A 27149-nucleotide genomic window follows, 5' to 3' on the forward strand; every position below is an offset into this window, starting at 1 on the left:
CCAAGTCATCCCATGATTTTCCAATTTCTGGTTTAGAAAAGTACCTACCTATAGATGAACCAGTTTGCAAGGCAGAAATAGCGACACAGTGTAGAGAACAAATGTATGGACACCAAGGGGGCAAAGCTGGCGGGTGGGGGGGGGGGTGAATTGGGAGATTGGGATTGACATATATACACTACTATGTATAAAATAGATAACTAGTAAGAACCTGCTGTATAAAAAAAAAAAGAAAATTAAAAAAAAAAAGTACCTAGCAATATATCCCTCACTATGAAAATGTATATCTTCATCTCTATATCCCTGAAATAGCAAGGAAACTTAAAAAAATAAGCCTGAGCAAATGGAAATAAACAGGACTCTTTTCATAGTGGAAATAGGGCTCCCCAAAAAAATTGTCCTTTAGTTTAAGGAATTTGGGTGAACAATAATACAGCACTATTAAAAGCTAGTTAGCATCTACAAAGATGATAGTTACTTCAGACATCAGGTTTGCCATCATTATCTGTAAGGGAAAAATACATTGCATTCATTCATTTATGTGGTCAGCAAAACTTACTGAGAAATAATATAATAATAATGAAGGCAGGTGTTGTGCAATGCCTAGAGATCAAAAATGAATGAGATATAAATCTGCAAGAAACAGACCCTTAAGCTGCTCATTGTAATGCCATGTGGTAAACCCACTGATGGACATACAGACAGGAATAGAGCTTAAAGTCCTCATGGTAGGAAAACAGCAGCACAAAGCTAAGGTAAGAGATGCTCTAAGCAGTTTGTGAGGCTGGAGCAGCAGGTCTAGGCTGAGAGATGTGAAAAGTGTCACTGAAAAATCACCAGGTCCTTAAGGAGTCACTGAAGGACCTAGAGACTGTCATACAGAGTGAAGTAAGTCAAAAAAAGAAAAACAAATATCGTATATTAATGCATATATGTGGAATCTAGAAAAATGGTACAGATGAACCTGTTTACAAGGCAGAAATAGAGACACAGACATAGAGAACAAACATATGCACACAAAGGGGGGAAGGCGGAGGGGTGGAATGAATTGGGAGATTGGGAATGACATATTACAGTAATATGTATGAAATAGATAACTAATAAGAACCTGATGTATAGCACAGGGAACTCTACTTAATGCTCTGTGGTGAGCTAAATGGGAAGGAAATCCAAAAAAGATGGGATATATGTATACGTATAGCTAATTCACTTCACTGTACAGCAGAAACTAACACAACATTGTAAAACAACTATACCCCAATAAAATTAATTAATTAATTTAAAAAAAAAGGAGTCACTGAAGAGTGTTAAACCAGGAAGGATAAGAGTCAGTTTTGGGGGGCCTTCCCTGGTGGTGCAGTGGTTAAGAATCCACCTGCCAATTCAGGGGACACGGGTTCGAGCCCTGGTCCGGGACGATCCCACATGCTGCGGAGCAACTAAGCCCATGCACCACAACTACTGAGCCTGTGCTCTAGAGCCTGCGAGCCACAACTACTGAAGTCCGCACACCTAGAGCCCGTGCCCCGCAAGAAAGAGAAGCCAACGCAAAGAGAAGCTCGTGCACCGCAACAAAGAGTAGCCCTCACTCGCCACAACTAGAGAAAGCCCGTGCACAGCAGCAAAGACCCAACACAGCCAAAACTAATTTTTTTTAAAAAAGAGTCAGTTTGGGGTTTTATGGGGATCACTCTGCAGCCAGTATGGAGGCTGAATTTGAGAAACAAATTTGGAGATAAGTGACATCTAAGAGCCCAGGTATCAGGTGCTACAAATAACATCTGGTGTTTTTACCTGGGCTTTGTCCATGAGTGGACACCTTCCTTTGGCAAGAGCAGCTGAATTTTTCTTGGGGAAGACCCTTCCGCACTGACTTCAGGCTTGGTCAGAAGATGTGAGTAGAAGACTCAAGCTAGGCTAATCATACTCATCCTTTCTTTCTCCCTGGAATTTGAATCATGAGCCGAAGGACAAATGAACTGAAAACAAATAGAGCCTCTTTACCCCTTACAGTGATGTCCTCACGGAACTGTTTTCTGCCCCCTACTTCCCCTGCGCTCCCTTATTGCCCTTCTATACCCTTGCTGGCCCCTCCTTAGGCCTCAGCTTTTCCCCTGGATTCTGAGACGCCCTTCTTTCATTTTTTGGTTTCATTTAGCCAAATTCCCATTCTGTTACTTGCAACTAAAAGAGTCAAACTAAAAAAGGTCTGAGAAATAGTTAAAATAATCAGGGCAGAGTTTCTATGTTTCAAACTATTTTTTATTAAGAAGTATGGCTACAAATATAATTATATACACACACACACATATATAGTGTTTCTAAAAGAGTATCACCATATTGCAAATATTAAAAAGTCCTAAAACTGGCAAAAAATAGCAGGCATTTATAACTATTTCAAACACATCATTCCAAAAAAAATTATTTGTGAAATTCCTGTTTTTAAGGCACAAAGTAATTTAACTTTCAAAGATATGGGTTTTCCCAGCTAGCATTCGAAGATGTTTAAAGCTCTACTCCAAATCCCTTAAAAACATACTGAAGAGACATAAAAAATCAAGTCATGACATTAGGAGAACTATTGAACAGTGGGCTCCCCGAGCATTTTCCCTTAGGGAAAATAGGTAGAGTACTTAAAATGATTTTTTTCATTAGGTATAGCAATGAATCAATTTGAAATTATTGAGTACCCAACATTGTAGCACGGAGAAATAATGTTCTGGAAGTCTTACTTAAATTACTGACATCAGATATTTGAAAATGAATGACTATGAAATCTGCCTACAGGTAAGACACCATGTATGCAATTATTCTTTCAATTTCAACTTGAGAGACATGCTTTTAAAAGCTTAACATGAAAGGTTTTTTAAATTACATTACCCATTGTATATATAATTGTACAATCATGGACACAGGGCCCTTCTCTTCCTCTAATAATTAGATATTGTGAAGTGAGGGTCACCCCCACCCAGGAGTTAAGTACCAGCAAGATACATAACATCCGGATACACTCCTGTTCAAAAATCTTTAAGGATTCTCCCTTTCTCTAAGAACTAGTCCATACTTTTTATATGTAATAGCTTTCAGGGATGTCTGTCAATTCACAAGGTCTTTCAAATTGTGAGCTGAGGCATTAACCAAAATGTTCTCAATCCTACTCTACTCTATTGCCCCTGGATCCCTTTCTTGTGTACTTTTCCCCCACTGCCACTATTTCCATCTATCTGTCTGTACAAAGCCAGCCAGTGCTTAAAGATAACCTCAGGGATTATCTCCCCTACAAAGATCATTGCAACCATCCAAACAACCCTGATTTATTTCTCTTTCAAGCTCCTCCTCCCAGTCACTGGCATTGATCAAACATCATTTTTTGTCACTACTTTTCTTGTTATATGTTCACCTGTCATTTCCATGGCTAGGGCATTTATTCATTCAGTAAATATTGCCTGAATTCCCACTATGTGCAGATGTGGTCCCTCATACAGAGAATCCAACAGTGAGCAAATCAGGTATAGATACATATAGTCTAGTTGGGGAGGAGGGGTGGGAACTTTTTTTTTTATTCATCAATAAACAGTTGAGAAATTATTGGGTCCTTTAAGATAGCTCCAGCGTCAAGTAACAAAATCTTCACCTGAAATTGGCAAAAACATTATGGACATTTGCCACCTCTCATAGGTGACTCCACTTGCTTGCAGGGGTCCCAGTGCTGCCCACCTCTTTCTGTGGTCTCCATCCCTAAGCTGGCAGCAGGATGACGGAAGCTGTTGGAGGCAGCTCATTCTGGTCAGCAGAGGCAGAAAACGGACTGTTTGCTTCTGAGTCCTCTTCTTAACAGCAAGAAACGCTATCCCCACAGCCTCCTGGTACACATACCTTTCTGTTTCATTGTCCAAAACTTGGTCATGCACCCATCTCTTAGCCAATCATTGGCAAGGAGATTTACTGTGAGATGGAAATAAGGTCATCCTCCCCTGAGTCACATAGGGAAGGGCAGATACAAAAACTAGAACAAAATTCAGGTTTTGTTACTAAGGAAAAATGTGGAAATGAATGATGATTAGGCAACTAGATGTGCCTGATGCAACTATCTACTAACTATGACTAGGTGTCATGACGGGAGAAAACGTGATATCATGAGAGTAGCAAAGGAACAGAACATAGACTGCAGAATGGTGGAGTGAATTGGTCGGATTTGCAAGATATATGGAGGTAAAATTGACAGGCCTTGATGAATCGGACAGTATAGTAAGAAGGATAGCAGCTTCAGCGATGACCTCCAGTTTTCTGGCTTGCATCTGCCTTGGGTAAGTCAGATAGATGTTGGGATCATTTCCCAAACTAGAAAACACTGGAAGGAGACTAAGTTTGGAAAATAATTAAATTATAATCATATGCTTTTTTATCCTTTGAGACATCCAAGAAACATCGTCTATGAAGCAGTTGGGTGTATGGGTTTGGAGTTAGGGGAGTGATCTGGGCTGAAAATGTAAAATTGTGAAACATCTGTTTATTAGAGGTCGTTGAAGCCATGGGCATGAATAAGATTTTCCAGACAGAGAAAGTGAAGAGAGAAAAGGAGATGACTCAGGACTGAGTCTTGAGGACTTTCACCATTTAATGGCCAGAAATAAAAAGAGCGGAAAGGGGGATAGAGAAAGAACTGCCAGAAGGTAATAGCACATCCCCTACACATTGCAAGCATATCATATCATACTTCATATTTCTTGATTAACTACAGTTACTCTTTCCATTTAAACTCAATTAATGATTATCACAATTAGCACCTTTAAAAAATAGTTATTCTCAAATTATTTCCAGTATACAATTTAGCACTTCATTTTACCCATATATATTGCAGCTATATAGAATTGCACATCTACTACATGCTTCTGTTTGTTTCCCTAGCCAGACAGTAAACTCTCCATTGGCATAGACCAGCTCTTATATTTTATTTCCTTTGTTCTCAAAATCATAGCACAATATTCTTCCCACAGAAGTCATTTAGCAGATAATTAAATTAATTCTGACACCTCCCATACATTTATAATGTCCTTAATTCTAAGCTATGGAAAAGGCTTACTGTTCTTATTTTGATTTTAGTGCCAGGCCTACCTGATGGTACAGTGTAAAGAACTAAGATGAGGAACCAACCAGTCTATTTCTAATCCATACCCATCACATTCCCAAGGTCAAAATTATCAAAAGGCATTTTTTACTAACTATGCCTTTGCCATTTAATCTGCAGCTTCTCATTATTTTTCTAATAGAATGGTTAATAATTTACAAAGTACAAAAGTGAAGATTGTGACTTCGAAGAAACATGACCCCTCCCTTTTTTAACTAGATAAGAATTGCTAATAACATTAGACTGCTGTCAATCAAACTACACCATTCTAATTTTATGCTCCTGAAATGCATTAGAACTCATTTCTTCTCTGTCCCTTTATGGCCAACGTTTCAAATTAACTTTAGAAACTCAATGTATAATTACTGTAGGCCATCCCACGTCTAAGAAGCTGGGTCTTAAATACAACCTCTGGTCATTCAGTGGACATTTGTCCACTTTGGCATCTCCGGTAGAAACATAACAAAAGCAGCTATCTCAGGAACCTTAGAATCATTTTAAGCAAAGGAGCAGATAAATGCCTATTCAAATGGGCAACATAAATATATCACTGTCTGAATATTAAGAGGGAAATGTTTTCACACCAATCATCAGGAAAACAAAGACATGGTAAGGTCAGCAATGAAAAAGAGACTTGGTGACCACCACTAGTTAAGTCTTGCCGTGAAAATAGCCAAACCAGAAACTCCAGAATAGTTCTTGTCAGGTCTGTTGGAATTTCATAACAACATATCTGACAGTTTTCAGTAGGAAAAAAACCTGCCCCACACTTTTATCATTTGTAAGGACCCAAACACAAAAGAGCTGGGTGTGTTATAGGTGCTTTGTGCCAACCTGTACTGTTTACCTGCTTTGTATCCTAAAGCTCTGTGCCCAACAGGCCATCAGTTAGTCTGTCAATCAATCCATAAACCCATATTGAGAGCCTCTGCAAGTCCGTATGAAGAGGAGGCAAGGCTGCTCAAGCAAGCTTTCCAATCTGGTGCCTTTCATTAAATTCCAAAGTCACTTGTCTTTGTCTCTGTATTAAAAGAAATGATTTCATGTCCAGTCCCTCCTTGAAAAAGTGACAGAACTCAACCATGCAATATTCATTAGCTCTTTTTGGCAAGCCCATTTAGCTAATGGAAAATCAGGTGCATTTATGTGCAATTATTAGATATTGAAAAATTAGAAAATGTCCAACTTTTCTTTTTATAGCACACACATATTCCCAGGTTTTACTCTATGGTTCTGAAATAAACACATGCAGCTGAGACGGGTCAATAAACCTTTGTAGAACTGGCAGGTTTTCAGTTTGCTTCATCTATGTGTCATGTGACAAGCAGTCAGCTAGAACTGCTTTGTCAGTTTAACTCTGCTGTACTTTTTCCAGCAAAGCTATGCACCTACTAACCTCAAATTTACCCAAAGTAGGAGAAAGTTTAGGGGGGTGGCCTGAAGTGGGGAGAGGTCTGCATTGCTGGTTGATAGTGCTCACCCTGGAGTCACCTGGGGTCACCCAAGTGACTTAGAGCAATCTGCTTCATGTGTCTGAGCCTCAGCCTCTTCATCTGTAAAACGGAAATAATGTTAGTGCCAAAGCCAGGAGTACTAGCCTCAGGAGCAAAAGTTAAGAGGGCATCAAAAACTCAGTAGTCAAGATAAATCACATTTTAATGCAGTATTTTAAGAAATCAAATTGGAAATCTATAGCCACCTCTTTTTGTAAATAAAATTTTATTGGAACTAGGGCCAGCATTAGGGTGAAGCAGGAGAGTCAGGGTCAAGTCCAGGGTCAGTTCTGTCTTTATTTAAAATGTTGATATTTTGTTTAGCATGATTTTCAGACCTTAATTTTGAGTTTTTAAAGTGCTGCCTTAAAATACAATTTATCTCAGTTACTGAGTTTTTCGGCACTCATTCACCTGACCCTACACCCAGCTGTCACTAATACCCACCTCATGGTGTTATTGGGAAGATTAAATGAGATAATGCCTCTAGAGAGTGGCCACGGCTGCTCTGTGACACCTCACTCTATCCCCCCTCATTCCCGATCCTCTTGGTCCACCCCAACTACAGTGCACAGGGTCCACACATGCTGACCACTTCCCACCTCAGAGGCCCAGCCTCTCTCCTTCTCTGCCTGGGACTTTTCTCCCACACCAGGGGAGCTTATGTAGCCCTTGAGTAAGGCATTCAGAAATGCCAGGAGTCCATTCTCTACATCTGCATCTTTATTGGGGAGGGGGAAGGGTAAGCTGGGACGAAGGGAGAGAGTGGCATGGACATATATACACTACCAAATGTAAAATAGATAGCTAGTGGGAAGCAGCTGCACAGCACAGGGAGAACAGCTCAGTGCTTTGTGTCCACCTAGAGGGGTGGGATAGGGAGGGTGGGAGGGAGACACAAGAGGGAGGAGATATGGGGATATATGTATATGTATAGCTGATTCACTTTGTTATACAGCAGAAATTAACACAACATTGTAAAGCAATTATACTCCAATAAAGATGTTTAAAAAATGCTTTTTAAAACCAATTCACACATTTTCTAATAAGAATACTTATGTAATAAGGAACAGGGCAAATATTTCTAAGAATTTTTAAATCTTTAAAGTGCATGGATCACAGTTCTTATTAAAATCATTATATACACGATGTGGTAGGCATATTTAGCAATTTAACATATGTTGTATCAATTAAACCTTGTAATAAAATACTTTGTAATTACTATTATCCCCATTTTACTGAGAAAGATACTGAGATTTGGAGAGATGATACATTTTGCCTGAATCATGGAGAAAATTATGACAGAACCAGAATTCAAATCAAGATCAATTTATATTCAAAGATTTATCATTATATTGTATTATATAGAATAGTATTGGGTTTACTTTGCAAATAAAATAATTTTGAAAATGAAAAAAAAAAAGAAACGCCAGGAATTTAATGCCTTCAAGGGGAACCCTCAACCAATGAGGACAGTTAGTTGGTGAATAAATAGGCCATTCACTATATGGAGCTTTCTTCCCAAAGGCTGTTGACAAGCAGAGACACAGCAGGACTTGCGTGAGGCAAGTGAGGCACTGTCTCAGGAACAAAATTTAAGGGGGTGCCAAAAAACTCAGTGTCAAGATAGAGTTTTTCTTTGTTTTTTTATTGAGGTATAATTGACATATATTCGTTTCAGATGTACAACATAATGATTCAATATTTGTATACATAAAATGATCAGCACTATAAGTCTAGTTAATATCCCTCACCATACATAGTTATAAAATTTTTTTTCTTGTGATGAGAACTTTTAAGACCTACTCTCCTAACAACTTTCAAATATGCAATATAGTATTTTTAGCTATAGTCACCATGCAGTATATTACGTACCATGTCTTATTTATTTTATAACCGGAAATTTGTACCTTTTGACCCACCTTCACTCATTTCTCCCACCCATCACTGCCTGCCTCTGGCAACCAACAATCTGTTCTCTGTGTCTATGAGCTTGATTTTTTGTTTGTTTGTTTTGTTGTTGTTGTTTAGATTCTACATAAAAGTGAGATCATATGGTATTTGTCTTTCTCTGTCTGACTTATTTCATTTAGCATAATACCTTTCAGGTTCATTCATTGACGCAAATGGCAAGATTTCATCTTTTAATGGCTGAATAATATTCCATTGTGTGTATATACCACAATTTCTTTATCCATTCACCCACTGATGGACACTTAGGTTGTTTCCATGTCTTGGGTATTTGCAAATAATGCTGCAATGAGCATGGAGGTGTATATATCTTTACAAGTTAGTGTTTTTGTTTTCTTTGGACCAACACCCAGAAGTGGAATTGCTGTATCATATGGTAGTTCTATTTTTAATTTTTTGAGGAACCTCCATATTGTTTTCCATAGTAGCTATGCCAATTTACAATCCTACCAATAGTACACAAGGGTTTTCCCTCTTCTCCACATCCTTGCCAACAGTTGTTATTTCTTTTCTTTTTGAGAATAGCCATTCTAACAGGTGTGAAGTGATATCTCATTGTGGTTTTGATTTGCATTTCCCTGATGGTTAGTAATGTTGAGCATCTTTTCACGTACTTGTTTGTCATCTGTATGTCTTCTTTGAATAGAGTTTTAATGCAATATTTTAAAAAATAATGAACAATAATTTTTAAGGACAGAAACTAAAATTGATTTGAGGAAGGTGCAAGTCTTACACTCCACATCCTGTCATCTCAATCCTGAAAGTAGAGCTAGAAACTTAGTTTCAGAATTAACAGAAGAAAGCAGTGAGGAGAAATAACGAGGAAAAAACTCCTGTCTAATATGATATGAACACTAAGTTCCAGCTTGCCAAGGATTTTCTTAATTTTCCATTCCCAATGTTGTAACACGTTTCCCTAACAACAGACTACTCATTACATATGAAAATTATGACTGCAGTGTTATTGCAAAGTAGACAATGAGGTATAACCAAACACATTTAGCCCCCAAAGCATTTTTTTCCTTTAGCCAAAAATCATTTTTTATTTCCTTGACAAGATAGGAAAACAAATTCAAATGTGTGAAGCAAAGTAAAAGGTCTCCCTGTGTGTTTTAATTAATTAGTTTCTCCAGCTCAACCTAGTTTTTAAAGAGAAGGCAAGTAGAGTCTGTCAAGAGCACGTATGGTATGCCTAGTTCAGTGTATGTTGGAAGAGCTAACTCTTTTCTTGTTTATACTCGATGCCTTACGACTTAGAAAACCTGAACATAAGCTTTTTCTCTCCATAACCCTTCACAGCGGCACAGGATTTTAGTATCTCTCTTGTCCTCGCCAGTTTTACCTCCCTCTGACATGGAGCCAGGTGCTTGGGAAAATCAGTGCTTTTGCCGCCAAGGGGGACTGGAGGGGCTGTCCGGAACAGAGATGCATGGGAAATGTAGTTTGTTCTATATTTAGCTCTAAGGCTTCCATAAAAAGCATGTTATCTTAAAATAAGTAATCCTAGAGGGCTCAGAATGTAAAACATGTATCTTTGCTCTGTCAGAAGTGCAGCCTCTTCGGTTGCTTCTTGATCTTAGTGCAGTTTCCTAGGAGAAGCTATATTCGTTTGAGGAGCACCTCACTGAGCTCTTTCTAGTCAACCTGGGACATAATCTTCCTCGCTCCTCCACTTGCTTTTCACCACTGCTGCCTCCGTGATTATAACACACACCTGTCAGCGTTTCTCTCAACTCTACACACAGCCACCAGTCAAGCAGATATTAGCGTCATCCTATTTGCATCTAAAATCTGAAGACACATTCCCGGGAGAACCCATGCAGAAAATACTGATGTAAGTCAATAATAAGTAAGGGTAGTTGCGATGGCCCACTAAATTCAACAATATTCTGGTAACCTTCCTGAAAATAAATGCAGGCTGTAAGGGAGTGTTTTTTTTTTCTCCAAGTAAATTTCAAAGTATTTTATTCAAACGCCATGCACAGCTCAACAAGATATTAAAAGATGAGCAAGATTTGGTTTTTTTTCTTCAGCAAATATCATATCCTATTAAGCTACATTAACAGTGTAAAATGAATCCCATTTTGATATGTTAGACATCAAAAATACATACTTTTTTAAAGAAACTAGGAAATATGTTAGCCATAGTGCTAACCACACTGTGTGAAACTCAAGTAAGTGGGTGTAGGATTGTTAAAATGCATAAAAGTTCGACACGCTTACCTAAGCACAAATGTTGCCTCTGAAGAAAATATTAAACAATTACACACCTTGAAATGCAAGCCATTCCAGTGTAGTTTGAGTCATTTGTGGAGAAAACAAGTTGGAAAATTAGTCTTAAAAGCAAGTGATAAATTAGTGCTATTAGAGTAAAATCTGAAATGGAAGAAATAGGCCAGATTTTTTGGAGGATTAAATAAACACGGTCATATTGGAAAAACCTGTGTTTGTTGCTTAGCTTTTGTGCTTTCAAAATTAGAATTTCCTTTAAACATTCTCAAAGTCTCTTGTGAATATTTTTCAAAATATGTTAACGGTGGATTAATCAGATTGCTTCAGGAATGCCATATTCTGGTTAACTTAATTAACCAGAAAATCTTTCTACTCCAACCCTTATTGTTGAAATTCCTACTAAAATGCCTTTTTTTTTTTTTTTTTTTTTTTTTTTTTTTTTTTTTTTAAAATGCCTTTTTAAGGAAAGCGTACTAAGCTTCATCTTCCCTTGAGAATCTGTCATCTTGGATGACTGAGCATCACACACAGCTCTGAAAGTGAAGCAAAGATTCAGTTGCATGGGTGCAGCTATCAGGCCCTATTTGAGGGGGTGGTGATGCAAACCAAACTTGTGCCCCATCTTCTCCCTCGCCTTATTGAGATATAAAAAGTCTGCCTGACCTGTCTGCAATCAGATTTTCTAAAGATGGGGGTGGACATGATAATGTATTAGCCAGGGTTCTCTAGAGAAAAAGAACCAATAGACCAACAGATTTATTCTAAGAAATTGGCTCCCATAATTTTGGAGGCTAGCAAGTCCAAAATCTACAAGGTAGGCTGGAGACGCAGGGAAGAGATGTTGTTGCAGCTTTTCTTTTCTTTTCTTTTCTTTTTTAAAGAGTTGTTTTTTGTTTTTTGTTTTTTTTATGGCCATGCCACACAGCTTGTGGGATCTTAGTTTCCCAGCCAGGGATTGAACCCAGGCCCTTGGCAGTGAGAGCGAGTCCTAACCACTGGAGTGCCAGGGAATTCCCCTGATGTTGCAGCTTGAGTCTGAAGGCAGTCTGGAGGCAGAATTCCCTCAGGGGGAGTCAGTCTTTTTTCTCTTAAGACCTTCAACTGACTGGGTAAGGCCCTCCCACATTACAGAGGGTAATCTTCTTTGCTCAACGTCTACTGATTTAAATGTTAATCTCATCTAAAAATACCTCCACAGTAACGTCTAGATTAGGGTTTGACCAAATACAGTTGATCCTTGAACAACACAGGTTTGGACTGCATGGGTCCACTTTTATGCAGAATTTTTTCATTAAATATGCACAGTACTACACAATCCAAGATTGGCTGAATCTGTGAATGTGGGACCACAGATACCGAGGACCAACTATGGGACTTGAGCATCCATAGATTTTGGCATATCCAGGGGTTCCTGGAACCAATCCCCCAAGAACACTGAGGGACAATTGTGTCTGGGTACTGTGGCCTAGCCAAGTTGACACATAAAGTTAATCATCACAGGTGAATTGAATCATTCTTGAAGAAGTCACGAAATATTCAACATAATAATGAAAAATACGTGGAAGAGAGCTAGAGGGCAAGCTCATCTACTTTACGTTAATATGTCAAGGCAAGAGAAAGGAGGGGCAGAAAGGTTGATGTTATGCATATTAGCCAAGGTTTTTTGTTTTTGTTTTTGTTTTTTTCTTTTAATCAGCTGGTTTCATAATTATCTCCTTACAAGCCCCAAAGCATCAGGTCCATGGTGAGTGTTGTGATGTTCCATAGCTTTGCTCTGGGAACTTTGTGAACTGTCTGGGAGGTGGTAGAAAGATATCCTAACGGATAATAATAACTAGACACTTTCTGTGCATTACCTTTCCCCATCTTCCTAACAACCCTCTGAAGTAGATAGTAATATGTTGTCATTTCACATATGAGGAAATTAAGAACCAGAGAGGTAAAGTGACCAGCCTATGCTCACTCATCAAGGAAGGGGCAGAATAGTGACACATAGGTCCATAGAATCCCAAAGCCCACGTTCTTATACACTGTATTAAACTGCATCTCTATTTTCCTTTATTAATTCTCAAGTAGGTATCAGTTGTGCACTACAAATAGACTCTGTGCTATTTGGGCTACAAATAAATAGGAAATGACAAGCTAAAGATTGTTGCTGGTCGATTCCCTACCTCTCTCTCTTCTACTTTCCCACTTAAGAAACCCAGCCAAGCCATCTACTGCATGCCGATTGTGTTGTCACTTCCTCATATATTTACTTGAACGGTTGCTGAAAAGTAAAATGAAATCATCATTCAGGCCCAGAAAGGCAATTTAGGTATAAACAGCCCAAAAGGGCAATATTGATCAAGGGAGCTAAATGTAATGTGTATAACATGGAATACTGCACATGGGAGGGTAAAAAAAAGGCAATCACCCAAAGTCTAACTTGCACACAAATGCAAATCATTCTACTCCTTAAGTATTCATGGAAGAGTAAATCAAGGAAATAATGCATTTATGCTCTCAAGAAGCTCAGACTCTTGAAGAAACAAAACTCTCCCGGATGAAACAGTAAGGGCAAAAAAAAAAAAAAAGTCATTCAAACATAGTTGAGTATCAGTAATAAGTGTTCAGGGGCCTCTGGGTGAGAAAGAAAATGTTGGCTAATAATTGGCCTCAGTCTTCTAGTTTCTCCAAGAAAACTCCAAGTAAAGCTGGACTCCTGCAAAGAGCTGATGAAAATCAGTCAGTGCCACCTTTCAAAAGTAGCATACCTCAGCCAGAACCTTCAGCTCAAAAAGCCCTGGGAACAACCTGTTGTGACTTTCCAAATTATCTTCACAAGCTTTGCCTTCACAAGTGGCACCCAAGGAAATAAAAGCAACCATGACTGTCATCAATGTTAAATAATAATATGGCCAAGTTGGCAGTGGCAGTTGGCTCTGGTCTCCAGCACCTGTGGGATTTGGATACAGACCAGGGTATCCTGCCACTGTGCTTCTAGATGGTCCATGAAGGCAGGATCTGTCTGGCTCACTCCTGTGCCCCAGTGCCCGATGCATTGCCTGGCATACAGTGGGCTCTCAATAAATCAAGCAAATGAATGAAGCTACCCAATCCAATGAAAAATTGCAGGATAATTTTGGGATGGTATTCATTTCTGCAGGTTCTTCCTATATTTTTATGATTCTCTTTTCAAACAGAGAGCCAGACTTTGGGCTTCCTTATCTCAGGGGAGGTCTGAAGGCAGCAGCAATTCCTATCTTGTGTGGAAACCCAAAGTCACTGAAATGATTATTATGGGTTTTCTGGAGCTGGTGGAGGAGTACCTTTAAATGTCATAAGAGGCAAGAGGGAAGCATTTCTCAAAGAAGATGGGGAAGAGGACAAATGTTGGGGAAACTTTGATTAGCTGGGACATAAAGCCCAACCATGGCAGCACTCTGGGGGCATCAAAATCTCAGAGAGTACTACTCTGGGGTGCTTAAGCAGGCTGGAAGCCAGGCACCCAGGCTCCACCTCTGCCCTGACTCCAGTGCCCAAGCCTGAGAAGGTCCTGCAGCGTGATAGAATGGTACCCCATGCTTTCTTTGGGATCATGTGAGACCTTTGCACAGCATCCTTGGTAGAGGGTGGGAGGGAACACGGGGAAGAAAAGTGTTCCAGTAATGACCGAGGTTGAAATTGGACCCACCCTGGCAAGATGAGAAAACTTAAGCAGAGATTTAAGAAAATAATGAAATGCAATCATTCTTCCACTTGTGGGATTGTAGGTGGCCAGTCATGCCTACTACAGCAACTTAGTTTACAAATTTCAAACAAGTGTAAAGTCCTCAACTGGTGATGAATTTATCATTCGGTGAAGCCAGGCGGGTTGGTAAATATCACTTAGCAGGAAATGCACTCATGCAAAGTTGTGCTAGGGCATGGGGAAGCCAACATCAACCCTGCTGTGGAACAGGACTGACAGAGGGTCCTGACTTCAGTCACACAGGGTTCCAGTTTGGAGCCTCAGGGCAGGATACTCCACAAGGGGCCACATCCAGCAATTTCTTCAGCCCCTTCTTGCCTGACTACTCAAATTATACATCAGCTCCCCAGGATTTAGACATTCATTTCGGTGCTGGGATTTATGGTTCAGTATTACAGCCATCCCACTGCCTAATGATTGGCACCTAACTAGTGCTAATAATAGCAACACAACCAGCAATAACAATGATGAAAATAACAAGAACAATAATAGTGATAACATTGCTGAGTTCTTACTCTCTTGCAGGGAATGTACTCACCTCTTTACATGGATCAGTCAGGTGAAAAACGAAAAACAAAAAATCTCCTATTTTACCATTTTACAGATGAGAGGATTAGTTTTATCTAATAAGGACAAGGAAATGGTGACTTAGAATGGCTCAGAATTGCTTTAGGAAATGGTGACTTAGAATGGCTCAGAATGGCTTTAAACTCACCCAAGGTCCCAAACAAGATGGTAAAGGCAGGATTGTGATCCAGATATCTGACTCCAGAGCTCCTGGTTTTAGCTATCACAGAAGATTGTCTTAATATGCAATTATTAACAAATAAATAAATTCTAAGTGTTCAGAGATGATCCCAGGTTCAGTGTAACATACTTTGCAAACCACAAAGATCCAGACAGGCCAAGCTTTGCCATGTCCCCTGATGCCCCAGGTTCCCATGAAATGCTGGAGAGAAGGCAACCACTACCCACCTTATCTCCCTGCCCCCAGGTAAACGCCCTTTGAGCTAAAGGAACTAAACACGATTCCCTATCCAGGCACACACCACAGCAACCAAGGGGGTACTCTTCCTCCTATGACCCAGGACACTCTGCTTTAGGGATTCCCAAGAGGGGTTGGGCTCTGGGTATGGGTCAGCTCCCCTGGGAAGCGACATCACATCTGCAGGAAAGAGGTAGTTTGAAGTACAAAATATAATATTTTATATTAAAATATAAAAATTGTAATATGTATTTATAAAAATATAGTTTTTTTGGAAAAGTGTAAATTACATATTGTAAGTGTAAATTACACATTGTTTTATAATATACCCTATGTGGAAGATCATGAAATCATCTTGGGTGGTGGGAAGGTATGCAAGGTGAGTGATTTTCAAAGATGAGGAGACTAAGCTTTGATAACAAGAACTAAAACCTCTGTGAGGGGAGTCCTTATCTTAGTTTGGGTTGTGGAAGTGTTAAAGTGTTCTATGACTAGTAGGCATGGCGAGAGAAATGAGAAAGTGGAGTAGGGAAGGGAAGGGAAGGGAAAGGAAGGAGAGGGACTCAGGGGAACTCTGGAGATCCGGTAGGTCAGTGATTCTCAAAGTGTTGTCCCCAGACCAGCAGCATCAGCATCGCCTGGGAATTTGTTAGAAGTGCAAATTCTCAGGTCTCCACCCCAGACCTGCTGAATGAGAAACTCTGGAGTGGGCCCAGCGTGTTGGATTTTAACAAGCCCTCCTGGGATTATGATACACACTAAAGTGTAGGTGTAGGACACTCAGAGTTGTCCTGATCAGGCAAGGGAGCCAAGAGTGTTTACACCCCACAGCTGTCAATCATTGGTTCTGGGCTGAGTGGTTGGGGTGGAGGGAATGCGTGGTGGGAGAGAAAGCCCACCGGCAGCTCGTGTTTATGACGATGGCAAGAGATCCAAGGGGACTTGGGGCGGGGGGTCCCTTCTTTTCCAGAGGTCAGTGAGGCCAGTGTGACTTGCTCAAAGCCACACAGCTGATCGGTGCCAGAGCCAAGATTCAAATTGAGTACCATCTGAATCAGTCTTTTAACCAAAATGCCACACCACTTTGAGGGGGCATGAATAAAAAGATTGATGTGCACACACTGCTACACCAGCTCAGGGGCCCCTTCCCTTTTCTCCCCTGCCCCTCCCCGCCCCAGCTCTTTCCCTCAAGTAAACATTCTCTCCGAATGAACCAGTCACTTAGGTTAAAATATCAATGAAGTAAGTTAGTGTACCAACCTGCTTATCAACGATAAAGCTACATCCCTCATTTAGAGCAACAGTCCCCAAACTTTTAGGCACCAGGGACCAGTTTCGTGGAAGACAATTTTTCCACGGACGATGGGAGGGAAGGTTCAGGCGGTAACACACGTGGTGGGGAGCGGCAGATGAAACTTCGCTCGCTCGCCCGCCGCTCACCTCCTGCTGTGCGGCCCGGTTCCTAACAGGCTGCAGACCGGTACCGGTGCACGGCCAGGGGGTTGGGGACCCCTGATTTAGAGCATGCCATGGTCTCTAACCTAACAAATCAGTGAAGGCATAAGAACTTTTCTCTTAGAATTTTCCGTGAATAACACATTCTAAATAGAATATCAAATATGGAAAGGCTTGCCTTCTAGTTCTGTCTGTAGTGTTACCTATTTATATACTGATGAAAGGAAGCATGTAAAATGAAGATTATACAAATTTGTTTTGCAAATAATCCAATATAACTGCCTGGAAAGGATCATGATCTATGGAAGGTTTTCTAAATAATAGCCTTTCTCTTACTAATGTAGCAGCAACCGGGAGAAACTGGGAGAATAGTTACTTCATAAATGTGGATTATTCAACGCAACTGATTGACAAACTGCCATGTAACATGTAGTGTGCCATTTCTCAATTTGGGTTTCATAGATAACCCAAGAGTTCATAGATTTTATATTGCAGTTCATGTGTTGCACAAGTATTTCATATTTTCACCTAAATTATAATCTAAATTGCTGTGATGTATCCTTGTTTAAAGACAGTTTAATAGAATTAGACTCTAGTTTATCAATTGGTGTTTCTGTAGTTAGGATCCCTAGATGTACTGCGCATGGTCCACCACTATTTCCTGAATGGAATCTATACAATACTAAAGCATGACAGCCACTGTGTAGTGGCTTAGACAATTTCTACTCAAAGTGTCGTCCCTAGATCATCAGCATCGGCATCTCTAGGGGGATGATTAGATATGTAGAACTCAGGCTCCATCCCACATCTACTGAATCAGAATCTGCCCTGGATTCCAACACAGACAGTGCAGGAATTGGATCCCAACTCCAACACTTAGCAAATGTGCTATTTAACCTTTTTCAGCCTCAGATTCCCCATCTGTAAATGAAGATAATCATATAAAATCCTACTTCAGAGGTTTGCTGTGAGATTAAATGAAAGAATGCACAGAAAAGGTGTCACTCATACAGTGTAACCCAATGCTCTCAATAAATGTTAGCCATTATATTTTCCTCAAAACAATAAGAATAGAAAAATCTTGTTGTAAAGTGATTTTCTATTTTAGCCAATGAAATGATGCATCTTCAAAAATGCTCATGGCTGACATTGCCCTCAATGTTTGGAGAAGACACACTCAGATTTCCTACTAATTTGTTAATGGATGATAGACCCAATATTGATTTGCTTAATGGCAATGTGCAACCTAATAGTTTATCAAATTCTTTTTGTAGTGAAAGTAGATTTCCAGAAACAGCATTTAAGCTCTGCTTCATAGAAAAATGCTTTTGTTTGATGCAGAAATGAGGAGAGTAAATTGGAAACTCTCCTATTGGCAGACTTGCATTCAGAATAAAACTCAGTCCAACAATTCATAATTACATCTTTTCTTCAAAACCCCTTAAATATTGACTCATATTTTAAAACATGACGTCAAGCCAATTCAATGTGACTGAAATTAAGCCACACAGACAGCCTCATCACGTTGTTATGGCAACCTCTCACACAACTGTCCTTGTAGTTGTTGAACAATTGCTAATTTCCTTGCTTTGCAAGGAAGCCTGAGTTGCTTTCCCAGAAGGCTCATCCTGGTAACCAAGAAAACTGTGTATGATAGTAATAGAAATGGTCACAACAGTAACTCTTGGAAGAATAATATTTCATTATTAGTCACACTTTGCATTTCAATTTGTTTTCTTCTTCATCATGCCACTTGTGGTGGCCTTGGCTTACAACAGCTCAGCTGCCTTCAGCAATAAAGAAAGGGTCTGGTTGGAATTTTACTTCCTTTTCTAAAACCCAGGCTGGTACAAAACACGAAAACTGTCTGCAACCGGAAAAGGATTTTAGGCCCATCTGTGGTTAGAAACTGAGCATCTCGAAGGCTGAGATGGTAGCTCTCTCTTCTCTGTGTCCTTCAGTCTAGCCACCATGTTTACTGGATGAACGACAGAGAATCAGTGAAATTCTAAGGTGTATTTTAACATTTTACTTTTGCAGGGTTCCAGGAGAATAATTCATGAAACAAATCAGGAATGCTGAAGGTAAGATGTTTAAAATGGAAGACCTTTATTCATCAAACAGTAAAGCCTAAGGATTTGTTCTAGATTAAAGGAAACCAAAGAGACATGATAACTAAATACAATGTGGAATCCTCAGTTAAAACCTGGATTGGAAAAAAAAAAAGGTGCTGGTGGGGGTAAGTTATAAAGGACATGATTGGGACAACTGGAGAAATCTGAATATGTGCAGAATATTAGATGATCTTAAATTAAGGTTAAATGCCCCAAATATATAGTCGTGGCATATTGTTGGTTGTGTAGGAGAATTTCCTTGTTCTTAGGAGATGACTGTTGAAGGATCTGTTACAATGTCTGCAACCAATTCTCAAATGGTTCAGAAAAATTATGTATATATGCATATATACATTACACACACATATGCACACACATTTACATAAAGATATAGGGAGAGAAAAATAAAGAAAGCAAATGTGGCAAGGTGTTAACAACGGATGAATCTAGGTGAAGAGTAGAAAGTTGATTGTTGTACTACTCTTGCAAATTTTCTCTTAGAAACAAAAAGTGAGGGTGGGGAGTCCTTTACGGTGAAAAGCTTCGAATCTGTAGGGAGAGAAATGGCAAAAAATAAAGATGTGATAACTGGGTAACAGGAGAATATGATGATCTGATAGTGTATGAAATCATACAAAAAATTTGGGGAGACCGAAAGCATCCACATAAGATGAGTCTCCACAGAGACTATATTTGACCCAAAATATATAAATAGATTTTATTACGCACAAGAAAATACCTTTAAAATAAGAGGACTAAAGTGAAATAATCCAAGACATCTACGGAAGTGCCAGAAATAGTCATTAAAGCAAGTCAAGAGAGAGGAATAGATATCTTGGACCTGTCTCCTTAGATGACGAGTCCGTAGACAGAGGACTGGCAGAGCTGGGAACCTCAGCTTTCAGCCACTCGTGTGAGCACTGACATCAATTGCATAACCTCTTGCAAAAATGCCTGCTCCCATGCAATCACTGAACTCATGAGCTCATAAGCTTTCTGAACAGCAGAAAAAATCCAATAAACCAATATTGTTTCTCAAATTCATCTTAATAATGGATGTAAATCTGACAAATGCTCCTTTTACTCATGTCTGTTCTTGTAAATTGTTTTTGGATTTAAAAAAATTGATCAGTCTATTTCTTCTTTCAGTTACATTCTTCAAAAATCATTAATAGGCAGTATAATAGACTGGTAAAGGGTGCGAGCTCTGAAGAGTCAGACTACCAGAGGTTGAAATTTACTAGCGATCAGATCTTTTAACCTGAATCTTCTCGTCCTCATCTGTAAAATGGGAAAAAGAAGTATTTGGAATCTCGCAGACTTCCTGTGCTAATTTAAAGTGATGCTTTGGGACAAAGTCAGGCATGTTCTAGCCACCAATGAACTTCAGCTAAGATCTTTTATAACTCATTTCAATATATCTACATTCACTTATTTTCTAAAACGACAAGCTGCACAGAGCAGAATTCCTTGCCTATAGTAAAAAAAGCTAATAAGAATACTAACTCATAATCATCTACCTGGATGCCATATAGAGTGGGAGGAACTTAATAGGCTTTGGAGTTTTAGAAACCTGAGTTTAAATCTCTGATTTCTTCTCTTTAGCTATGTGTTCTTTGGCAACTACTGAAGATCTTTCTGGTTCCATATCCTCATCTGGAAAATGGGATAATATCACCTTCCCTATATTGAGATGACAAATTGTAGGTACAATGCCTGTCACACTGCAGGCACTCAGGCAATAGTAGCTAGGATCATTCTCATTCTACCAGCCAACTGAGCAGAAAAGTTTGTCCAATAACAAATATACCAAATTTTAACAATAATAATATTTCAGGTAGCTTCAGATATAGTCCATAGCAACTGCAAGTATTTATTACAGCTTTTAGTAACTGGCTTTGTAAACACATTAATTGCTTTGCTTTCCTTGTACCAGTTTTTTAAGTGCACTATTCACAAAGATACAGCTTGATCAACTTTTACACAGTACATACATACACATCCATGTACCCAAACCCAGATCAAGATATAGAACATTTCCAGGATCTTCAGGACCTTTCCAATCATTACTCATCCCCAGGGGTAACCACTACTCTGACTTCTATCTCCACAATTCAGTTTTCCTATTCTTGAAACACATAAATGTAATGGTACAGTGTGTATACTTTTTTGTTTTTTTGTGGTAAACAATATGTACTCTTTTGAAAACACGTTAAAATTTCCAGTGTGTTTTTGATGAGGTATATTCCTGGGCTCTTCCCCTTTGTGTTATTATTTTTTACTTGTAATTGGAAACCCCTTGTCTTGGTTTCATATTCACTTGCTGTTGGTTTCAGAACAATTTTCTGGACATGCTATGAAATTAATGGACTGCATCCAACCATCTTTAAGGAACTAAATGATTACTACTTGTGTTGTTGTATTGAAAGGAAAAACATGGGTATGGGCATTCAAGTACCTCCTCTAGAAAAAGAACACACAAGTGGCTGCTGGGTGCTATTATATAACCAGCAAGCATATTCTGATATACAAGGTTTAAAGGATAAATATTTCCTGTTGGGGGGAAAAAAAGCAAAAATCCAGTTGTGTAGAGTTTGGGGAAAAGAATACACAGACTGAAGAAAATATAACTCCAGGAGATGGCTGAAAGGACAGAATTAAAGAAGCAAAAGAAGCAAGAAATTATGGCAAAGCCTTCTAAAACTACAATAGGATGTTATGCCCAAGGAAAAAAGGCCACTTTTGCTAAACCAGGGTTGAGAACATGTTATGAAAGATGCAAAGAACAGTGAATAAGGAACTACTATTTTGTCTCTGCCTTTAACAGAAAGAATGAAGGAAGTAGGAGCTCAGTAAGACAAATATTAATGAGTCTCTGGGAATATCAAGAAACAGAATTAATAATAGGCAGGTAAAAGAATACTTATACTATTTAAATATTTATAAATCAGCAGAGCTGGATTGGATTCATTTGAACATATTCAACAAACCGGGTAAGGCAGGACGTACCTCCATTACTAGTGTTTGTCGTGGAGACTTATGTACCAGGGGAATTTAAGCAGGCTGATTTAGTGTTGGAGATACAGCAGCCAAAAGCAGATCCGGGAAAAGGTGGGCTAGTTAGCGTATCCAAACTACCACTCAAAAACCTTAAATGAAATCATAAATCAGCCGTGAGCACCTTGAGGAAAATAACAGAGTAAGTAATAGCCAAAGAGGTTCATAAAAAATAGAGCCTGTCAAAGCAACTTAATCCATTTTTGGATATGCTAAGAAATTTGGGGAAGGTAATGGATGTTACAGACATCATTTAGGGAGGCCCTGCAGTTACCACCAGACGATTCATTTTGGACCCATCTTGTTGATGCAGTGGCTGTTGTTCTCACATTTTCCAGCAGTGGAAGGCAATTTTACTTGCACACTTAATATGTGGGGATAGGACTGTCTATTTATTCCCCATGACATCCCAGCATGGAATTTAGTTATCGGGTAAATGCAGTCTGCACCCAGAAATACAAAGTAAATATTACCTAAATGAGAATGAGACGTACAGATAATACTGGAACAAACTGGACTGACATCTTTTAGAAGAAAAGTGTGTGTGTGTGTGTGTGTGTGTGTGTGTGTGTCTGCAATTATCAGCATAACTCAGGCAAAACCAAATGTTTTTGTTTGAATTCTCATATAATTATGAAAAATATAAAAGGATGTGGAAAAAAGGCCCTGTTAAAAATGTGCAGATCTGATCATGTCAGCAGGTCCTGCTGAAACCAAACAATGACTTCCCATTGCTCTTAGACCAGAATGCTTAACCTGCCTAGCAGGCCTGCCTAGTATGGCCTGTGCTTACCTCTCAGTCTCACTCACACCCCACTCCTCCTCCTCTGAGTAAGCCAGTTCCCCTGGCCTTCTTTCAGTTCTTTCAAGGCATCCTGTTATTCTTGACACTGGGCCTTTGCACATGCTGTCCTCCCTTTCACTTACTTATTCATTCTTCAGCTTTCTATTCAAATCCCACTTTGTGGAGGGGAAACCTTTTTAACCTCTCAGGCCATATGATTCCCAGTGTATTTTGCACTAATAAAATTGTGTCCTTCCCAGAAGTGTTTATTTTGGAATGTTAATTTAATACTCATTTTAAATAATTAATATAGTTCTTCCCTACTAGACTGTAAGCCCCACAAGAGGAGGGACTGAGTAGGAGTTTTTTCAAGATTGTATCCCCAAGACCTAGCACAGTATTGAGCACACTATTTGTGATCTGATAAAAAATAATTAGGAATATATACACAGATGAGTTCCCTTCATAAAGCGTTAACTGGAAAGAACATCTCTCCATCTTGAATATTATAATATTCTCCAGTCTTCTTTTCAGGTAGAATAATGGGGAAAAGCCTTTAATGAGGGTCTTGTTGACAGAGGTGTAAAAACACAAGGCAGCTAAAACTCGAATTGTTGAATTCTACATTTGCACATTATATTTACCTCTGATGTGTTCAAAAATTTCATTTCATGGTGATAATGAATCTGTGGGAAATTAGCACTCTATCGCTCTTCACATAAGAGTGTTAGTGAAGGTTTTCCAAGCTTCAGGCAGGAAACGAATATTTTTCGGGTAACTAACTTTGTAACATACCCTTACTTCTTCAGCAGTGTTCATCTTTACACCTTGGAGGGATGGAAACCTAGAATTAGAGAGAGCCATCAAGTTGGAGACAATATTTTATTCTAAGATCAGTCACGGATGGGAAATTTTCTCCTTTTCAAATAACATTTTGATGTTGAGATTTTTTAAAAATATGAATTTGTAAGTTCATAGGTAACCAAACTGCTGTATGTGAGGTTTTGATATAGTCAAGGTCACACAGAAATTAGTGACCCAGCGGGGACTAGAATTCAGGTTTCTGGTTTCAGTCTATTGTTCTTTCACTAGTTCCTTCCTTCATTCAACAAATGAAACCTGAAGGGCTCCTGTGAGTCTGGCACTGTGCTAGGCACTGTGGAAACAAAGATGAAGGAACTGTCCTTGTCCTTGTGGAATTCATTACTCCATGGGAGAAACCAGGCAAGAAGGAATGATTACAGTACAGCTGTGATGCATGCTGTTTGTAGCAGCCGTGGTTGGTGCCCCAAGCTGAATGCTGTCAGCCCTCCTCTGACTTCAGCCGCAGCTGTGGTGGACAGCTCCATGCCTGCTGATGGCTTCCTGTGCAGGAGCTCGCTTAGAAGAGAGAGCTGTGACCGCCCTGAAGATCAACCCTCAACCAGAGGGGGATGCAAGTTTGTGGATAAATGTCCCATCCTCCCATCCTTCAGAAGGACAATTCTGAGGTGTGTTCTACGCAGTGCCTCAGAGAGTCCCCTGGAGATTGAGCCTCAGGTGTCCACAGCAATACTCAACTCAATAATGTACCTTTACTGGCTTTTTCTCCTTCCCAGGCTCACTTTCCCCACTCCCTCACTTCTGCTTCCTAAGATCATCTCCCAAATAAACTCCCTGCACCCAAGCTTTTGTTTCAGGCTCTGCTTTTAGGGGAGCTGATACAACCACAGTAACAGTGAATGAACAGATGAATGAGTTAGTGAATGCAGAGGAGACACTAGGGCCAAGGTTGCAAACTGGAGCATCTTTTGTTGCCTGTCCCCAAGGTCACTGTCTATAGTGCAGTGGTTTGTGTGTGTGTGTGTGTGTGTGTGTGTGTGTGTGTGTGTTTAAACCTACTTGAAGATCATGTGGTTAAGTGTTGGGCGTGGGAATGCAAGACGGGAGCATCCAGGTCAGAGCTGAATTGCTTTCCTAAAGAAATAGATACGTATGTGTGGGAGGAAGGGAAAGATCCAGGAGCAGAGAAGGCTGGGCTGGCACACCTATGGCCTAGATAGAAGAATGGAAAGGGGGAAACAGTGAGCAGAGGAGAGGGTGGGAAAGATCTGGGTATTGAGGATTGCTTTTGATAGAAGGAGTGTTGTGGTGTGATATAAAATCCCCTGAGTTTTTCCCAGGCATGGTCTGGGCCCTGTGTGCCTCCCAAGCTGCTGGGACCATGCACACAGGACCATGGTTTCAGAGTCACTTCTGTGACTCCAGTCTGAGCCTGTGGGAACTGCTGTTGCTCACAACGATCCCTACCAAACAAAGGACATTGAATGAGAAATCAAACAACAAAGGTGAAATAAAATGTCTGGCTAGGGCTAGCATTTCTTAGGCTTTTCTATGAAAACTAGTGCTTATTTACAAGTCATGGCTTACAGGGCTGGAATAAAGATTTAGCATGAGGGAAATATTCCCAATCAACATAAATTGGATCCAGTCACTCCCCTATGATGCTTCCCATCGTATTGAGATGATGTCTGCATTGGCGTGCCAACATCCAGCATAGTTCCTAGCACACAGTGGTACTCAATATACGTTTATGAAAGACAGTTGGGAACAAAAGGAGGAAGGGAGAGAATTAGTAGTTAGAGAAACAATCAATGCATCATCAATCAAAAGATTTTAACAATGGTGTAAACTCAATGCACAGAACCCAGGAAATTAAATCTTTATGAGGATGAAGACAATAGCATAATTCAGGATCTCCTTGGATCCTTTGGTTGGAGATGGATAGGGAGACTGAGGAGTAGGTGGCAGAAACTCTGTGTTCCCATGCAGAAAGCAGAAAAAGTTATTTTTTTCCTTCAGAAAATATCAGTGGGTAAGAGGATGCTCTCTTATTGGTAACGAGATTTGGGCTTCTTTCCAGAGAGTGACAGAGATCCTTCCAGCAAATCTTGTGGTCTTTGATGTGAGCACTGCCCAGAAAATACCTTCCACTGAGCAGGTATGGGAGAGAAACTTGAAGAAGGTATTTCATGTTCTCCTTTGTTGCGTCTTTGATGTACACAACGGATTTAATCCTGGAAGATGAAGACTTTATCCATTTTCTTCTTCCTGAGGAGAGCTTTGTTCTGTGTTTCCCTGTTGGGCATGATCCTGGTGAGTAGGTGACAGATAATTATAGGGTTTTCTCATTATCCAAGTAACCATTACCCAAGTCTCCATAGGCAACAGGTTGCATAGAAAAGTAAAAGTCATTATAACACAAAAATATTGACTAAGAAACTTACCATTTATGATAATACCCCTGACTAAAATATGCCCTGCCAATTACAAATACCCATGTTACGCTTTAAATTCAAAGCAAATCAACTGTGAAGACAAACTCAAAATCTTTTAAAGCATACAGTTTCATAAAGTCAATCAAAGTGATCTGGGAGAAGTGCTCCCAAGTACTGGCATAGCCTTTGGCAAATGACAAACTGGCCTAGTTAAACTGGTGACCAGCTGGGGTGGGGGATAGGGGACCATAACGGGGATGACATAATAGCACTTCAAAAAAAAAATAATCTGAACAGCAAAAGAAGATACCCTTGGGGAAATTGACAAGCCCAAATATTTCCCCCAAATGATCTCTATTATGAACTTATTGCAACACCTAAACACGATGTGAAAGATGTCATTATCATACTGTGATAAAATTTGTGTTGAAAATTATGCCTTCCAAATTTCTGATTCATTCTTCACCATAAACATTAGTTCATAATTGTGATTATAAACTTTAAAATTATTTATAATATTAAAATAAGGATTTAAAAATGAATTTTAGTTTAATTTTTCAAGTTAGAATTTCAATCAAGTCTTTTGCCCTCGCTATTTACTTGAAAAATTGGTCCCTGTATTAACTCGCTTTACTTTTTGTGGCCTTTTCCAGGTATCAGTTATCCTTGCAGAAAGAAGACATCCTCTACTCTTGAACTTCTCTCCTTCTTCCTCCTCCACTGTCACTTCCTTAATCGAGTCCAACACTGTTTCTCACTTGGATTATTACAACCACCTCCTATCACTCCTGCCTCCTGGCTTGCCCTTCTCCAGTTCTTTCTCTCAGTTGCAGCCAGATGGAGGTTTCTAAAATACAAACATGGTGATGTCACTCCCCTACTTGCAGTCCTTTTAGGGGGCCCATCTACCCACTGTGTGCACATGTCTTAGTGTATCTTG

At 39.6% G+C, this 27149-nt stretch overlaps 1 long non-coding RNA gene across 1 annotated transcript in view; it reads left to right on the forward strand.

Moving 5' to 3' along the window:
- The window catches only part of LOC118903883, a 56300-nt gene extending 29373 nt beyond the window's left edge, over positions 1-26927 (forward strand). Inside the window, exons 3-5 of the long non-coding RNA XR_005021891.1 lie at positions 19038-19081; positions 25855-25956; positions 26863-26927. This is a non-coding gene — a long non-coding RNA (uncharacterized LOC118903883). The remainder of the gene's footprint in view (positions 1-19037; positions 19082-25854; positions 25957-26862) is intronic.
- The last annotated feature ends 222 nt before the right edge of the window (positions 26928-27149 follow it).

This window comes from Balaenoptera musculus, chromosome 11 (assembly GCF_009873245.2).
Source record: "Balaenoptera musculus isolate JJ_BM4_2016_0621 chromosome 11, mBalMus1.pri.v3, whole genome shotgun sequence".
Lineage (NCBI taxonomy): Eukaryota > Metazoa > Chordata > Mammalia > Artiodactyla > Balaenopteridae > Balaenoptera > Balaenoptera musculus.